General features: G+C 39.9%; 1 long non-coding RNA gene and 1 pseudogene across 2 annotated transcripts in view; both read right to left on the bottom strand.

Moving 5' to 3' along the window:
- Nucleotides 1-276: 276 nt before the first annotated feature.
- LOC149123106 (uncharacterized) overlaps nt 277-16,481 on the bottom strand; it is a 60,794-nt gene continuing 44,589 nt past the window's right edge. For both annotated transcript variants that reach the window (XR_016217578.1, XR_016217579.1), the window contains exons 2-3: nt 2,409-2,530; nt 277-1,684 (exon numbers count right to left, since the gene is read on the bottom strand). This is a non-coding gene — a long non-coding RNA (uncharacterized LOC149123106). The remainder of the gene's footprint in view (nt 1,685-2,408; nt 2,531-16,481) is intronic.
- LOC100344936 (eukaryotic initiation factor 4A-I pseudogene) overlaps nt 12,856-16,481 on the bottom strand; it is a 47,207-nt pseudogene continuing 43,581 nt past the window's right edge.

Here is a 16,481-nt window from a genome sequence, read left to right as displayed (position 1 = left end):
GGGAGGGAACCAGTGGATAGATGAAAGGTTCTCTCTCTCTCTCTCTCTCTCTCTCTCTCTCTCTCTCTCTCTGCCTCTCTGTCACTCTTTCAAATAAAGAAATTTTCAAAAAAAAAAAAAATAAGCAGACATCTGCAGGAACTGAAAGTGCCTCCTGCCACCACACTGTCCTCTCTGCCTTCTACTCTCAACATAGCTACCAAAGACCCACCCCAGGCCCCAAGTTCTTCCTGTTATATTTGAAAGAAAACTCAGAACGTACCTTCCCATGCCCTCCAGTGCATAATCTAGTTCCTCATTGTTTCTTCAATTACATTTCCCATTATTTTCTCCCCTTGTGTATTCTACTTGATCCACTCAGATCAACTAGCTGTTCCACTGGTTCTTCATGCTTGCTGTCATTTCAAGAACTTTGTATTTGCTCTATCCTCTGTCCAGGAATTTCTTCCTATAATTGTCACACAGCTCCCTTCTGCAGTTAGTCAGCTCCCTGTTGAAATGACATTCCCCAATCCAAAATCAAAATCTCCCATTACCTTATCCAAAAAAAAAGAATAGAATTCACTTAAATCACTCTCCCTCCTCCTATCTTTGCTATTCTTTATTCACAATAAGAGATACTGAAACCATGCTATTTTCGTTCATTTATAGACTAACCTCCATTCTGGTTTAAAAACCCATGAAAGCAGACAGTTTCTTTGGATCGCCTCTGTTTCTGCAGTGCCTACAACTCATGCAGTGTGTGGTGAACACTCAATAGCTGTGGAAGCGGCAAATGAAGGCAAGTGAGGGCTCAACAGTAGAGTGCGATGCGGGCGGTAAGTTTGGCCAGCTGAGGTCAAATCCCTGAAAACCTTGGGATAGTTTAGATTCAGAGGCAGTGGAACAGTATTCAAGCCCCCAGCTCAGCACGATTTCTGGCACACAGTAGTTGCTCATTAAAGGTCTCATGGAGATGTAATGTGGGATAGTAACACAATGCAGAAATTCCTTGAGAAGGCGCTAGCCCAGGTTACAGGACTGACATATCCTGAATTCTACCTCACTTCTGTGGAACTTCCGGTGTATCTGTTTTACAAAATATTGAAGCTTCCCTTTGGCTCAAGCAATGCTCTGGACATGCATTAGTGGGTAGGATGGCAACTAGTGGTGGGGATGGGAGGGAAATGTGGCTGTCTCCCTCAGAGGCATGGACTTGATGTTACATACTTGTCACCAAAGCAGCCAGCATACAGACCCCATTGGAAGAACCCTTCGAAGACACGTTATGGGGGAGGGGCAGGTGTGGTGTGCGGGGAGGGTGTATTTTCCGTTGAGCCAACCATCCAGTTTTCAGCGGCATTTGGTTTTCTCATAGATGAAGAGGGCTGCCCTCAGAAGCTTGTATCAATATTCTCGGTGGAGGCAGGCAGCTGGAGACATGGTTAAGTCACCGCTTTGTTTGCGAGCGTCCTGTATTGGAGTGCCTGGTTCAAGTCCCAGCTACACCACTTCTGATCCATGGCCCTTGTGAATGCACATCCTCGAAGGCAGCGGATGATAACCCAAGAACTTGTGTCCTCACCACCCAGGTGGGAGACTGCATTGAGATCTGGGCTCCTGGCTTCATCCTGGCGCAGCCCTGGCTGTTGTGGTCATTTGGGAAGTGAACCAGCAAATGGATGATCTCTCTCTCTCTCTCTCTCTGTCAAATAAACATTTTGTTAAAAAGTTCTCTTGGAAAAGCATTTAAATGATTTCTATGATCCCAGCAAGGCTTTTGAGCCAAGGTATTGCCTGCATTTCTTATAAAGAGTAACACTTTTTAGTCATGAAAGAAAATATTAAAATTAATTTTAAGAGAAAAATCAGGCTGTATCAGTTACACACACAGGCACACACACACACACGGAGCAAGTGTTAAAAATACGTGAGGAAAAGCAAAGTAACAAATCACTACGAGTGGCAGTCATGGATGATTATGGCCAACGCTTGCCGATTGCTCACTAGAGCCACCTGACTCCATACTTGACTCCACACTGCATCTCCCAATATCCTTATGGCATAGTTACTGTTAAGGTCATCTCTCCTTTACAAATAAAAAAGCTGAGGCCCACATAAGTAAAGTAGCATCTCCAAGTACATCCAGTCAGTAACTGACACAGCTGAGATTTGCATCTAGTCTGACTCCCACATCTCTACCCCAAATCATTATGCATACTGCCAAGGATATGCTATTCATGCCTTCTAATTTCCCACTGTTTATCAAGTCACATGCTTTACTTTTATAATGAAGAACACTTAAGATTTTTCGTGTTTTTATCTTTATGTAGAAAAAAATATAGTATTAAAGGACTGTAATACCAATTCCAGGAGATACACACAACATATCCTAAAAGTATAGCCTGTCTTATAGAACTGTGCCTCACCTGAATGAAATATTGTGGGCTGTTTCCTGCTGAGACTGTTTTCAGAGAAAAGGCAGCTGCATACGTTCTGATGGAATGATGCACATCTTCAAAAGGTAGCCTGCCATGACCACATCTGCAATCTAAATCAGAAATTTTATTTTTACTTTATTTTTTTTAACATTTTATTTATTTATTTGAGAAGTAGAGTTATACACAGAGAGATGGAGAGACAGGGAGAAAGATCTTCCATCTGCTATTTCACTCCCCAAATGGCTGCAATACCTGGAGCTAGGCTGACCCAAAGCCAGGATCCAGGAGTTTCTTCCAGGTCTCCCACATGGGTGCAAAGTTCAGAGCACTTGGGCCATCCTCCACTGCTTTCCCAAGCTGTAACAGAGATATATAAAGGAAGAGGAGCAGCCAGGACATGAACTGGCACCTATAAGGGATGCTGGTGCTGCAGGCGGAGGCTTAGCCTACTACACCATAGCACTGGCCCTTAAGTCAGAATTTTTTTAAAGAAGTAAACTGGGTTTATTGGGGCTGGCATTATGCAGCTTGTAAAGCCACTGCTTGAGATGCCTGCATCCCATATGGATGCTGATTGGAGTCCCCACTGCTCCACTTCCAATCCAGTTCTCTGCTAATGGCCTGGGAAAAGCAGTGGAAGATGGCTCCAGTACTTGGGATTCTGCCACCCATGTGGGAGACCAGGTGAAGCTCCTGGCTCCTGGCTTCAGCCTGGCCCAGTTCTGGCCATTGTAGCCATCTGAGGAATGAACCAATGGATGGACGATCTCTCTCTGCCTCTCCCTCTCTCTGACTTTCATATAAATAAATTATTTTTTTTAAAAAAAGAAAACTGGAAAAGACTGCAGCAGCATAAAGTATGTGATTTGAAAGAAGTTATTAATTATTGAAACTATTATCCAATTCTATTTAATGTTTATTTTTCTCAACACAATTTAAATTATATATTTTTATATGTTATAATTTTCTGAAAGAGACACTGATACTTTTAAGCAGAGTAAATTGGACAAAACGTAATGGTGCCCGTTGAAACTCTGTTGGCCTGTTTAGAAAACTATGTAAAGACAGAGAAGGGAACTGGAATCTGCATCTGATGCGCACTTTAAAAATCAGTGAATGTAGTCCCATTTACTGAAGTTGCAGTTTGGATACTAATCTCAGGAAGGCCACATGTTGGGTAATTTCTATGCATGCCTCCAAGCACTACTGTCCATGGTTAGTCTCTATCTCTGTTTCATACTTTGCATTATCTTAAGGAAGAGGTCAAAGTATTTTTTTAAATTTATTTCCCTCAGGTCAACATTATATTATAAAGGAAAGAAACACATAGATTCATAAATATTTATGCTTAAATATTTATGCAGAGTTGGAAAGATATATCTCATTAACCACTGCCCAAAGACGAGTGGATACTTACCCGTCACACTTCCTTATCTCACTTGGCTGAGATGCTCCTGCTTGTCCCTCAGCCACTCAGCCACTACCTTGTATACTCATGATTCATTTGTTGGGTCTCAATCACCAGTTTTACATTTAATAATCTATTGATATAAATTCTCTTGTAAATGGCACACTTTTTGTAAGAATATACTTAAAAATGCTTTGTCTTCTTTTTGCTGTTAATTTATACAAAGCGGATTAAAATGCACCATTAATACCCAATTAAGTATGACTGTAGAACAAAATGTTCCCCAAGTACAACCTAGCAGTGATGCTCCGACTTACAGAAAAGCAGGTTTTTTTGCAGTTCAAATGAAAAGCAGCTTTGTGTAGTTCAGATGAACTCCTCCCTCTCAGATGTTGACGGAAAGTGCTTATTCTGCCAGAAGCATAATTATAAATGTAATACTTTTTAACTATGAAATGAAATTATGAAAGTAACCCTATAAAATCAATCTCAAGGGCTTATCTCTCTAAGCTTATTAAGGCATATCCAGACAATCTATATAATTGAAATTTCACAATGGGAAAAAAATCCTACAGTGCACAGGAAGAATGAAGCTACTGCTGAATGTATCCTGAATTCTGTCTTTAATTATTTTTAAAAATGTAATCTATAGAGGTACGTTCTAATAAGAAAAAGAGTCCGGTGCTCCTCACTAATAGATAATACTATAAAACATTTGGCTTGCTATGTTTTAATTAGAAGAATTACATATTTATTTAGAAATTAATTTTTTTAGGGGCTGGTGCTGTGGCTCACTTGGTTAATCCTCTGCCCAAGGCGCTGGCATCCCATATGGGCGCCGGGTTCGGGTTCTAGTCCCAGTTACTCCTCTTCCAGTCCAGCTCTCTGCTATGGCCCAGGAAGGCAGCAGAGGATGGCCCAAGTGCTTGGGCCCTGCACCCGCATGGGAGACCAAAAGGAAGCACCTGGTGCCTGGCTTTGGATCGGCGTAGTCCCAGCCATAGCGGCCATTTCGGGGGTGAACCAATGGAAGGAAGATCTTTCTCTCTGTCTCTCTCACTGTCTAACTCTGTCAAATAATAATAAAAAAGTTAATTTTTTAAATGCAAGGGACATTCCCCTAATATTTACTCCTAGTTGTCCATTTATAAATGACTGGGACATTTGAACAAAAAACTGTGAAGAACATTCTGGCAGAAATGTTTAATTTTATCCTAAGCAAACAGAAACTCCTTAAAATTTCATCATAAAGTAGCCAACATTGTGGCATAGTGGATAAAGCCACCACTTGTGATGCCAATATCCAATATGGACACTGGTTTGAGTCCCAGCTGCTCCGCTTCTTAATCAGCCCCCTGCTAATGTACCTGGGGAAAAAAAAAAAAAAAAAAAAACAGCAAAAGATGACCCAAGTCCTTGGGCCCCCATGCCCACGTGGGAGCCCCAAGAGAAATTTTTGCCTTCTGTCTGTCTGGCCCAGCTCTGGCCATTGCAGCTATTTGGGAAGTAAACCAGCAGATGGAAGATTCTCTCTCTTTCTGTTCCCTGCCCCCCAACTGTACCTTTAAAATAAAAATAAATAAATAAAGTTTGTCATGAGGGACAGGCCTTTTGCCCAGAGGCTAAGACATCTGTGTCCCATATCAGGGTTCCTGGATTCAACCTTGGCTCTGCTCCTGATCCAGCTTCCTGCTCATGCAGACCACAGGAGGCACTAGGTGGTGGCTTAGTCGCTGGGTCCTTCCCAGCTTCTGCTCTGGCCCAGCTCTGGACTCCGCAGGCGTTTAGAGTTGAATAGCAGCTGGGAGCTCACGCTCTTCCTGTCTGTTACTCTGGCTCTGGCTCTCTGTGTCTGTTCTGCTTCTCAAATAAGCAAACATTTTACAAGTTTTATTATGAGATTACTGAGTGAATAAATTCATATTTTTTTGAATTATGGTGGTTGACATATTGGTGAATAATGGAGGAAGAAGGTGAAGAGTGGTTAAAAGATATTTGTAGTCTTCATGATACCACACTTTAAAAACATGACAGTTTAAGGTTAATTGGCTTTACTTTGAATTCTATAATCAAGCAACATTCATTCCACAAAAGAGTATAAGTGTTCCAATGGTTCTAGCCAAGAAAGCTGGTTTAATTGACAGCTTATTGGAAAAAAAAAAAAGAAACCTAAAATAAAAAGTGGCGTCAGGCATTTGGTTAAGATATTACATGGGTCCTCCATATCACAGTCAGAGCTGCCTAGTTCCAGTCCTGGCCGCTTTGCTTCTCATCCAGCTTCCTTCCAATCTGTTTTAATATGCTGTGATGGAAGAAGTGTATAAAGGAAGTCTAGTCTCACACAGATATGTTGTCGGAAAAGAGAGTAAACCATGTTAAGAACCTTATCAGATAATTGGTTTTTTTTTAATATCATACCAAAACCTAAAGAGCAGTCTCTTTAGGTTAATTGCAATTTGGAATATAAAACTAAATAATTAAACTTTTTTAAAGATTTATTTTATTGGGCCTGGTGCTGTGACATAGAAGGTTAAGCCTCTGACTGTAGTGCCTACTACAAGTTCCAGCTGCTCCACTTCCAGTCTAGCTCCCTGCAGGTGCGCCTGGAAAATCAGCAGAAGATGGCCCAAGTACTTGGGCTGCTGTATCTAAGTGGGAGACTGGGAGACTCAGAGGAAGATGGTGGCTCTTGACTTCAGCCTGGCCCAGCTCTGGCCTTTGTGGCCATTTGGGAAGTGAACCAGCAGATAGGGGAATCTCTCCCTCCCCCTCCCCCTCCCCCCTCCTTCCTTCTCCTTTTCCCTCTCTTCCTCCCTTTCTCCCTCCCTTCCTCCCTCCCTCCCTCTCTTTATCTCTGCCTTTCAAGTAAATAAATCTTTAAAACATTTAAAAAACTATTTTCACTATGAGAGCTTTCCTCTTTCTTTGAAATGCATATGAATCCTTTTGATAATTAGATTTTTATTTTGTCAGCTTTATGATCTAGGAATGTCTTTCTCAAAGAACCTGGAGCCATTACTTTTGAGAAGTAAACATCAAGAAAGATAGTACCACCATTTCCCAGTTTCTCTGGTAGGGTAGGAGGCTAACTTAATTGGGCAACTTACTACTAGTTGCAAAACTACTTCGAATCATAAATTAACTAGATTTCCTCCAAGTAAAGCAAATTAGCACAGTCACTCCAATCAACAGGTGAAGCTACAATGAACAGCAAGTGACAAATGTACTTTTCAGTCTTCCTACTTGCACTGCTGCTTATAATGAAAACACATATGTAGTGTGTTTTATCTGCTTAGCTGTAGCACATGGGATTTCTTTCTATTTTAGCAACCACTTAGTAGATTTCTTGTGATAGACATTGCATTCTGTGTCAGTGCTTATGCAATAATAAATATGTCTTCTTTTCCTACTACCCATGTGGAGAAGATTTCTGATAGGGACCACATTAGTTATATGTTCCCAACAATACGCGTTTTCCATTTAAGTTAACCATCTGCCTTAATTAAAAGTAAGAACAAAAGTTTTTCTATCTGTGAAGTGTTCTCTACTCAATAATAGGGAAAACAGTTTAAAAACTGCTAGGAAAGCCAGATTTTGTACAAGCAACCTTACTTGATGAATTTCCAAAGCATTGATCCTGACCTGACAGCTTTCCATTCACTGGTTCACTCCCCAGATGGCTGCAACAGCCAGGGCTGAGTCAGGCAGAAGCCAGGAGCTTCATCTGGGTCTCCCACATGGGTACAAGGGCCCAAGGATTTGAGACATTTTCCTGTTTTCCCAGGTGCATTAGGGGGAGCTGGATTGGAAGTGGAGCAGCTGGAACTTGAACCAGCACTCATTTAGGTTGCCAGTGCTTCAGGCAGTGGCTTAACCCACTACAACACAGCACTGGCCCCAATAATTAAACTTTTTGTACTATATTGCATTAGAATCCACTGATACATTTTTCTTGAATTCTGAACGTGTCTTTTACTTATGTATGATTTTATATTATTCATTTATAAAATATTGGTTCACAGATCTTCCAAAATTGACACATTTCATTATACAACATTTGTTATTACCATCTTGGTTTGCATCTGAAGAGTATTTAAATTGGGAAGCTCTTAAGTTCATGTAACATGCCACAAGTGCTAAAAAACCTTTGGTGATTTAAAGAACTATAGAAATGCAATGCATTATTACTGTGCTGGTGTCTATTAAGGCTAATGTACTAGGTGTGAACAATACTAATAGGAATAAATATAAAGATCTTCATAACATGTAATCTAATCTTGAAGTTATATGTCTGTGATCTGCTTCAAAATAATCCAGAGGAGAAATAAAGGTCAGTATGTCAGTATACATACAAGATTAGCCACCAGTTGATACACATTCCTGTTAGTGCTGCATTATGCGTTACATGTAGGTTAACTTATTGTTTACTTGTATACATGTTTAAAATTGATCATAGTAAAAACTAATACATAATTTCAACCCTGACATGGAGCCCATACATTTATGGTTCTGGGCCCTACTATGAGTAACACCATATAATACATTTAATTTGATGGGTTAGAAAACCAAAGAGATCCATCTTACGATTATCATGAATTGTAGAGGAGTACTTAACACCTTGATTTCTCATTTCTTCCCAAATAGAAATTTTCCTTCACAAACTAATAAACTTTGTCCCTTACTTTTAGTCAGAACTCAGGTACATGAAAAAATATGCTGTCACAGGGACCAGTGATGTGGCATAGTGTGTAAAGCTGGCACCTGCAATACCGGAATCCCATGTGGGTACCCTTTGGGTTCGGGCTGCTTCACTTCCAATCCAGCTCCCTGCTGATGGCCTGGGAAAGGCAGTGGAGGATGACCCAGGTGCTTGTGCCCCTGCAAACCCACATGGGACACCTGGGAGAGTCCTGGCTTTGGCCTGACCCAGTCCCCGTCCTTGTGGCCATCTGCGGAGTGAACCATGGATACAAGATCACTCTTTGTCTCTCCCTCTCTCCCTAACTTTCAAATAAATAAATCATAAACTTAAAAAACCCTATTATACTATCTGTAGTTTACAAAGCTCTCTTATCATACACTCAAATTTTTCCTGGTATAATGAATTTAATTCCAAATTTTACACAACACTGAAATCCAGAAATGTTCAAAAGTGTTATATCCTATAACCAGGGCACCTCTCCTGTTCTCAACTTAAACAAATAATTCCAATGTGGGTATTGTGTCTGAATAAAGTCAACTGCCTTTTCAGGTTAATTTACCCATTGAATTTTAAACATTTGAGACCAAATTTGAACAGATGGCAACTTGCACCATACATCCCACCCCAAAAGAGCAAAGCTGGTATTTTTTTCCTTATTAAAGAAACCTTTCTTATTTTTTTCCTCATTCTTCTTCATTCCCTCTAGCCTTAATATAGAACTGATAACTAGTTAAAAGTGTCACTAAAATGAAGTGAGACAGAAGAATTTAACTGGTACTATTTAAGAGTATCCTCTGCAGGCATCAAAAAGAACTCATAATATTTTATAACTTTTAAATTGAGTCTTATTGAAGTACATAAATCAAAAGTAGACAGCTCTTCTTTATAAGTTAGAGATGTTTCTTTTTAAAAAAGATAGTTATTCAATATCCTTTAATCTAGAATTTTTCTCTAGCCTTTTTTTTCTGTCTTTTGTAACTGATATTTTTAGAGGTCAGATCAGTTGTTTTGCAAATGTCCCTCAAACTGGACTTATCTGATTGTTTCCTCAAGTTTAAAATCAAGTTAATTTTTTAACATTTTTATTTATTTATTTCACTTCACTTGAAAGGCACAGAGAGAGATCTTCCATCCACTGAAGCTGCTGGTTCACTCTCTGAACACTGGGAATACACAGAGCTGGGCCAGGCCAAATCCAGGAATCTGAAACTCAGTTTGATTCTCCCACATGGGTGGCATGGACCATGTACTTTGAGCCATCACCTCTGCTTCCCGGGGTGAAAATAAGCTGGAAAATGAATTGGAAGCCAAGGAGACAGACGTCAAAGCAGGCACTTTGATATGGGATGCGAGTGCCCCAAGCAGCTGCCAAATGTCTGCCCACGATAAAATATTTTCGCCAGAAATTTCCATAAAGGCCATATTGTGTCCTTTTAAGGGAGCACATGTGCTTTGTTCCTGTGTGATTATTTGTAAAGTAGTATCTGCTAGATTTCTCTAGTTTACCTATTTATAATAATACTCTCTACCCATGGGTAATAACTTACCCATTTATAACTAATAGTCTGAGATAATAGCACATTGTTCAACAAACTTTAGCTCAGTGATTTAATATCTGTTGATAACTCTTTCTTGAAGCAACTGCATGATGCTGGTTCTAAAATCCTTCCATTACTTTCTACATTTGATGATAGTCTTCTGTAAATAGATTTCACATCTCTCCCCTTTCAATTTATTTTTAGTATATTGGTATAAATATGGACTCATGAAATATTTCATATACTCAATGTATTATTCTCAATTTTTGTCATTGTTAGGTTCTCAATTATCCTGTATATGTCCAATAGGGGCCTCTTTAAGCTAACTTTTGAGTCCTTTGACCCATTCATCACTTTAGTACTTCCCTAGTGTCTGAAATACGAAATGTTGCAAACTTTCTTTGTGTTCTCTCTGATGCAACTCTGGAGTCCACTGTTTCCCCAAGGGGCCTTGAGTCCTTCTGAGTGAGGAGCGGTATGTACAAACCAAGATCTGGTGTGGATATTTGGCACAGTGGTTAGGATGCGGCCCAGGGCCCCCACATCCCATAGCAGAGTGCCTGACTTCAACTCCCAGATCCACTCCCCATTCCAGCTTCCCGCTAATGTGTAGCCTTTGGAGATCACCCATTTAGGGGGTGAACTAGCCCATAGTAGCTTGCTCACTTGCTCTCTGTCTAGCTCCCTCATCAATCAATCAATTAATAAAAAATATATAAATGAAGATCTGTACAATATGTTTGAATATAGCTATTAGGATGCCATTGCTTCCAATCTCTTTCAGTGGATAGAGGTAGAAGATATGTGGCTACATACTGATACCTTTAGTGCTAATCCGGTACCAATATGTTCTTCTCCTCACTTCCCTGGTTCATGTTCTTATCTCTCTTCTTTACAGAAAGGAATCTGACCCACAATTTGCTTGTTTTCACTATCAATGTACATAAATTACACTAAATAACACTTTAATTCCAATACCACTACCAAAATGAACGTACTCAGCTAAATTTTAACTATATTTGTATCTATTTTTGTTCTAAGAATATATTTAAGTATGGTATAGTCATAATATTTAAATAATATTTTTTTCACAGCCAGACCAAATTTATTCAAAGAAAACAAACTCACAGAGGTTGATTCTGTTGTTATATTATCAAACTTATATATAGATGCCCACTTGTTTCTACCTGGAATTCATTAAACTGTGTCTTAATTTTATTTTTGAATATGTAAAACATTTTCCTGGGGAAAAAAAGGTCACAACTATATTAAAAGGTAAACATAGAAAAGCCTCACATTCAGTCTGTTCTCACCCATCCCATCTAGGTAATCATACTCACAAATTTCTAGTTTATAGTTCCTAAATTTATTTTTTCATTTTTTTAACAAATAAGTACATTGGTGTTTATTTCCTCTACTTTTTCTACATTTACCTTGACTATACATCTGGAATTCACTGCACATCTGTTTCTACAGATGTTCCTCATTTTGTGTTTGGCTGCTAGTTACTCCTCTGTGTGTATATGCCATGAATGGCTTATTCAATCATTGTTTAAGGGATAGATATTAGGTCACTTCTGGTTTTTTGTGCTTTAAATAACTTTAGAGCAAATAACCTTTGGTATATGCTCTTTTATATTAAAGAAAATTTCAGTGTAAATTCCTAGAAGTAGGATTTCTGGGTCAAAGAACACAGAACTATGTGGTTTTAATAAATACCACTTTGTATTATTACTAGCAACATATAAAAACAACTATTTCTCCATAGCCTTCCCAGTAAAGTGCATGGTCAAACTTGTTGATCTTTATTAAGTGAAAAATATGTCAGTGCTTCTTCAAATCTGTTCTTTCATTGTAAGAGAAACTGAATATATTTTATACGTATAAATACAATTTGTAACTACTTCCCTGGGAACTCTGTGTTCATGTCTTTTGTGATGTTTTCCCTGAATGTTAAGTTCTGTTCTGTCTTTAAAGTTTCTCAATAGGGGCTGGCATTATGGCACAGCAGGTAAAACTCCTACCTACAACTCTGGCATTCCATAAGGACACAGGTTCAAGTCCCCACTGCTCGACTTCCCATCCAGCTCCCTGCTAATGGCCTAAGAAAAGCAGAAGATGGCTCAAGCACTTGTGCCCCTGAAATCCATGTGGGAGACCTGGATGAAGCTTCTGGCTTCTGGCTTTGGCTTGTCCCAGCCCCAGCCATTGCGGTCACCTGAGCAGTGAATTAGAGAATACAGGATCTCTCTCTCTCTCTCTCTCTCTCTCTCTGTGTGTGTGTGTCTCTGCCTCTCTAACTTTTTGAAATAAATAAAACATTTTAAAAAATTCTCCTCATATTAAGTTTTTCATATATTATGTATATATAGATTCATATATAAACATTCCTCTATCAGCAACATATTTTACAACTATTTTGTCATTGGTGCCATTCAACTGTGTCTATGGTATCTTTTGACATCAAATTATATTTATCTTTTACTTCATTTGGAATTTTAACCATAGTTAGAAAAAATTCACAGTATGTCATTATACAGGAATGCATCTTACTTATAAAATCTAAAGGTATTCATCATAATTAAAGAGGAAATAACTCATTTCCTTCTAATTTATATGATATTCATTAATATCTGTTCCATTTTGATTTTTTTTGCCTCAAAAAGTGACATTTATTCAAAGAAAAAAAAGAAAAAAATGACAAGATGTCCATCCCTTGGCTCCCTCCCCTCCCCCCTCCTGCTGCTCCTTAGCCCCTGAGGACTGAACCCCAGCTGGGACTAGGTGGCAGGACAGCCCTTCTCAGATGAGGTCAGCAACATTGAGGGGCATCTCCTCAATGGAGGTGTTGTAAAAGGTCTCGATGTCTCTGAGAGTCCGCTTATCTTCTTCTGTCACCATGTTAATAGCCACACCCTTACTGTCAAAGCGTCCACCATGGCCAATTCTGTGAATATAGTTTTCCCTGTTGGTGGGAAGGTCATAGTTGATGACTAAAGAAACTTGTTGTACATCAACGCCTCTGGCCAGCAGATCAGTGGTAATCAGTACTCGGCTAGAGCCAGAGTGGAACTCCCTCATGATCACATCTCGCTCCTTTTGGTCCACATCTCCATGCATGGCAGAGACGGTGAAGTCCCGGGCATGCATCTTCTCAGTGAGCCAATCGACCTTCCTTTGAGTGTTGATGAAGATGACAGCCTGCGTTATGGTCAGGGTCTCGTACAAGTCACACAGTGTGTCCAGCTTCCACTCCTCGCATTCCACGTTGATGTAGAACTGGCGGATACCCTCCAGCATCAGCTCCTCCTTCTTGACAAGAATCTGGATGGGGTCCCTCATGAACTTCTTGGTCACCTCGAGCACATCGGAAGGCACTGTAGCTGACAACAAAACCACCTGGGTGTTGCTGTTGAGCTTCTGGAAGAGGTCATAGATCTGGTCCTTGAATCCACCGCTTAACATTTCATCAGCTTCGTCCAGTACAAACATCTTGATCTACATGGGAGACAGGTATCTCCGGTTAAGCATGTCGAACACGTGGCCAGGGGTGCCCACGATTATGTGCGGAGCTTCCATTTGCAGCTTCTGCACCTCAGCACACACATTGGTGCCCCCGATGCAGGTGTGACAGGACGCACCCATGTAATCTCCTAATGCCATGACCACCTTTTGTATCTGTTGGGCAATTCCCGAGTGGGTGCTAGTACCAAGGCCTGGGTGGCCTTCAGATCCAATTCAATCTGCTGGAGAATCGATATGGCGAATATGGCCGTCTTCCCAGTCCCAGATTGGGCTTGAGCGATCACATCATAACCCTTGATACAAGGAAGAATGGCACGCTGCTGGATGGCAGAGGGCTTCTCAAAACCATAGGCATAGATGCCACGAAGGAGGGACTCAGAGAGGTTCATGTCGTCAAAGCTGTCAACGATCTCATTCCAGTTACTCTCAATGACCTATTTGTTTATTTGAAAGGCAGAGTCACAGAGAGGTAGAGAAAGAGACAGAGGGAGAAAGAAAGGTCTTCCATTCACTCCCCAAATGGCTGATCCAAAGCCAGGAGCCAGGAGCTTCTTCCAGGTCTCCCATGTGGGTGCAGGGGCCCAAGGACCTGGGCCATCTTCCACTGCTTTCCCAGGCCACAGCAGAGAGCTGGATCGGAAGTGGAGCAGACTCGAACTGGCACCCATAGGGGATGCCAGCACTGCAAGCGACAGTTTTACCTGCCATACCACAGCACCAGCCACTACTCCACTTGGATCCATGTCCTTGCTAACATCCTGGGAAAAGCAGAGGAAGAGGGCATAAATGTTTAGGCACCTGCTACCCACATGAGAGATGCAGAAGCTCCTGGCTTCAGCCTGGCCCAGTGCTGGCTATTATGGCCACCCGGGGAGTAAATCAGCAGATGGAAGATTTATCTCTCTCTTTGCCTCCCCCTCTCTTTCTAACTGACTTTCAAAATATCTCCAGATCAGATTTCCAAGGGTTACTGCCTACAAAATTCATGTACTGTAATTGAGAAAGCAAAGGAGATCATCTTTATACTCTGAATGAGAACTTACTTGTTTGTTTTTTAAGGTCCTTTTCAGATAATTTCAATGCCAACATAAAATACTGTTAGTCCATTATAGTAGAGGCATTAAAATAAGTAACTAGTTCTTTAGAGAAGTAGGGACTACTTGTTATATTGCCACATGTTTGAAAGATAATTTTATATATAGTTAATTCTGTATAGATAACCATAAAAATAATACCTCCAGTTAATGGATATTAGTAAAAGAATCATGGCTCTAAACAATAAATTTTCACTTTAAAGAAAATTAGAAATTTTCACCAAGTAAAATGTTTTACTATCTCACTACCAATCAAATTTATTTCATTTTATTATTCCCCTGCCCAGCCTATGTATCTGGCAGTTATGCCAGATCTTCATAAAGTTCATGAAAAATGACTATTATGAAAACACTGATTGGCTCTCAAAAATTTTTGCACCAAAAGAAGCATGTTTTAATTCTACTTTCTAAAACATTCTTAAAATATCATTTTATTTCACAAAGAATAATGAATAAAAAAAGCTCTATTTTGAGAGTCAGAAAACCTTAAAATATAACCTTGTGCATCATTCTCTCTTCTTGAGCAAACTCCTTTAATTTTCTGAATCTCTTTGTATTTGAAGAGAAGGAGAAAAAAAAAAATGGTTCATACCTGCGCCTATGGCAAGCATGGAGAAGAACAGATATAGAAAGAAAGCTACAAGCAAGATCAGGAGTACAGCCAGGAGCAGGGAAATGGAACCAGACTTAAGGAAAATATGCACATTTCTTTGGAGAAATGTCTATTATTCATTTTAAAATCAGATTATTTGGTTGTTTTACTACTGAGTTACAGCTCATATACATACATATATATGTGTGTATATATATGTATATATTAGACATTAGCTCCTTCTCACATATATGGCTTGTCATGTTTTTTCTCATGCTAAATGTTACCTTTCCATTTTGATTGGTTTCATTTATGTGCAAAATCTTTCTGGTTTGATATCGTCCCACTTACCTATTTTTGCTTTTGTTTCCTATGCTTTTGGTATCATATCCAAGACAACAATGCTAAGACCAATTTCAAGAAGCTTTTCCTCTATGTTTTCTTCCAAGAGTTTTACAGTTTCAGGTATGACATATAAGTCATTAATCAATTCTAAGCTGATTTTTGTATATGGTGTAAGACAGGAGGTCAAATTTCACTGATCTGCATACAGTGTCTTTTTATTAAGATTATTTAATTGAAAGGCAGGACAACAGAGAAAGTGAGACACATGAGAGAGAGAGAGAGAGAGAGAGAGAGAGAGGGAGAGAGAGAGAGAGGAGAGAGAGAATCTATCTTCCATCTGCTGGTTCACTAGCTAAATGATGCAACAGCTGGGACTGGGCAAAGCTTAAACCAGGAGCCAGGAATTCATCAGGGTCTCCTTGATCCAAGCACTTGGGCTATCATCCGCTGCATTCCACATGTATCAACAGGAAGCTGGAGCAAAATGGGGTAGCCAAGACTTGAGCCAGGCACTCTGATATGGGATGTGGGACGTGGGCATCCCAAGCTATGGCTTAGACTGTTGTGCCCCAACTCTTGCCTCCCACCAGCACTTGTTGAAGAGACGATTATCCTTCAAAGTGTTTGGCCAGAAGATACATGAAAAGGTGCTCAACATCATTAATTATCAGTGAAATGAAAATCAAAACCACAATAAACTACCTGTCAGGATGAGTATTACAAAAAAAAAAAAAAAGATACCAAGAGTTGGTGAAGATGTGGAGAAAAATGAACCCTTATAAACTGCTGGTGAGAATGTAAAACAATGCAGCTGCTATGGAGAGCAGTATGAAGGTACCTCAAAAAGTTAAGAACTT

Source organism: Oryctolagus cuniculus, chromosome 12, assembly GCF_051225735.1.
Source record: "Oryctolagus cuniculus isolate XC-2025 breed Fujian yellow rabbit chromosome 12, ASM5122573v1, whole genome shotgun sequence".
Lineage (NCBI taxonomy): Eukaryota > Metazoa > Chordata > Mammalia > Lagomorpha > Leporidae > Oryctolagus > Oryctolagus cuniculus.
This window is presented reverse-complemented; position numbering and strand designations above follow the sequence as displayed.